General features: G+C 37.8%; 1 pseudogene; it reads left to right on the top strand.

The window, feature by feature from the left end:
• The first annotated feature begins 421 nt into the window (after window positions 1-421).
• LOC129032241 (U7 small nuclear RNA) lies at window positions 422-499 on the top strand (annotated as a pseudogene).
• The last annotated feature ends 1761 nt before the right edge of the window (window positions 500-2260 follow it).

Here is a 2260-nt window from a genome sequence, read left to right as displayed (position 1 = left end):
GCTGTCTTTTCTAGGGAGATTTGCTTCTGTAGAGAAAATCTGCATTGACAAAGCCAGGCTTTCTCTGAGGCTCTCCCTTGTCCAATTCAGGAAAAATTAACCGAGAATTTGACACCGTTAAGTGCCTAAAGAAACACTTACTACTTATTCTCTCTGAGGGCTGCCACCTGTGAGGTTTCCTCTACATAACAAGACCATCTTTACTAGCCAGGCTTCCTCTCTATTCCTCCCATAACCTGGTCTTGCCATCATAACCTGATTTACCATCAAAACTTGTTTTGGGCCATTCTCTGAGCCCCTGTTATTTCTGTAACTTCAAGATGGTATAAAAGCGTCAAGCATCTTGCTTTTCAGATCTCTGTACATGTCCTGTGCATGCTAATACACTTGTATGCCTTTCTCCTATTAACCTGCCTTTCGGCAGTGTTAAAGCTCTTTTAGAATTTGTCTAGCAGGCAAATAAATAAATAAAATAAAATAAAATAAATAACCGGCCTTTTTCTAGTTGATTTTTCAGCAAAACTTCTAAAGGGAAGTTTTCTCTTGGCTCCTATGCACACCATCTTTCATCTTGCTTACTTTCCACCCTTTATGTTTTTTACATTTAAAAAAGTCTCTCCATGTAATATGCTAGGATTTTTCTTCCAGTTAGCTAATTTTCTCTTCATCAGAGTCCAATCTGTTATTTAACCAATCCATTAATTTTTCTTTTTATCTTTTATTTGCAGATTTCCATTTGGTTCTTTTAAAAATTTTTTGTGTTCTTTTGTCATAATGTCTTATTCTTTCATTATGAATTTTATTCCGTCTTTAATCTCTTTAGTCATTTTAATATTTCTTTTATACTAGCTTCCAGATAATATAAAATTATTTGAAACTGGACGTGGTGGCATGTACCTGTGCTCTCAGCTACTTGGGAGCTGAGGTGGGACGATCCCTTGGGCTCAGGAAGTCAAGGCTGAAGTGGGCTATGGTCACACCACTGTACTTCCAGCCTGGGTGACAGAGTGAGACTCCATCTCTAAAAATATAATAAAAATAAAATAAATAAAATAATTTGGAAATGATATCTGCTTTTCTATGGCAGAGACCTTTGAATCCTGAGAGAGCTTTGGATCCTCACTCATGTTGGATCTTTACCTCATATACTATATAATTAAAAAAAATTATAGCCTGATCTTTAGCAAATTTTTTTCCTCTGTGGTAATCCCCGTGGTAATTCCTGTGGAATATCCTTCTAGAGATATTTTGGATTTTCTTCTTCAAGGAGCCCTGGGCAACCAGCCCAGGAGCAACATCTATGTCAGTCTCAAACTGGGGAAGTCCCATATCACAAGGAAAGTGCAAATTCAGCCTCCAAGCCTAGGATTGCTGTGTGCATGGGGCTTCATTTTCTCGTGGGAAACTTTCCTTTCCCACCCTGCTCTTAGGGCTGAGGCAAGCCTCTTTGCTATTTCCCTGGTGGGTAGGTGGACTTTGTCCAGTTCCTTTATACTGAGGTTGTAGCGCTGTAGGATTCTAGCTTGATGTAGAGGTCTCAGCCGCCACTGTCCTCTTTGCATGGCCCACCCTTGTATCTTGTCCTAGTGTAGATGGGAGGGCCTATTTCCCAGCATCATCTGGGCCCCTCTGCTTCTCCCATCCCAAGGCCACTGCTGCATCCATTTGGACATCCTCTGCCTTTCTGGAACCTGGTCATTTCCGTATTCTTGGAATTCTTCATTATTTCTCATGAGCTTAGCTGGGCATTTAAAAACAAATTCTTTTTTATCCTGTTTTACTCAGCATTTCTAGATATTTGTAGCTGAAGTCATTCTACTTTAGCTTGGCTGGACATGTTGACAGAACTCATTTTTTTTCTGTGGAAAAATGCAACATATTGTACATACTATAGGTTTTTTATTTAACAGCTACATAAGTTGATATAGAGAGTTGAAATGTGTTTACACAGTGCTCAACTGTGTAATTAAGTAACTTACACAAAAAATATCTGCTTAATAGAATGTTTGGTACAAAAGACCTAAAGCCTTTTTAAATTAGCCTTTTTCCTTTTAAGCTTTTAAAAAATTATTTGAAAAATATTCTGTATTCTGTGGACATATTTAAATTATCTCACTAGCATGTGACTATAGACTTAATGGAGAAAAATTCCTAGTGGTTAGATAACACTCATATTGCTATATATGGAGGGATAAGTAAATTGTTGAGTATGTGAAAAGTATCACATGGAAACACCGACAAACCAACAGGTATGTATTTT

Source organism: Pongo pygmaeus, chromosome 11, assembly GCF_028885625.2.
Source record: "Pongo pygmaeus isolate AG05252 chromosome 11, NHGRI_mPonPyg2-v2.0_pri, whole genome shotgun sequence".
NCBI classification, from domain to species: domain Eukaryota; kingdom Metazoa; phylum Chordata; class Mammalia; order Primates; family Hominidae; genus Pongo; species Pongo pygmaeus.
Note: the sequence above shows the minus strand (reverse complement) of the source record. Positions and strands in the feature narration are given on the sequence as shown.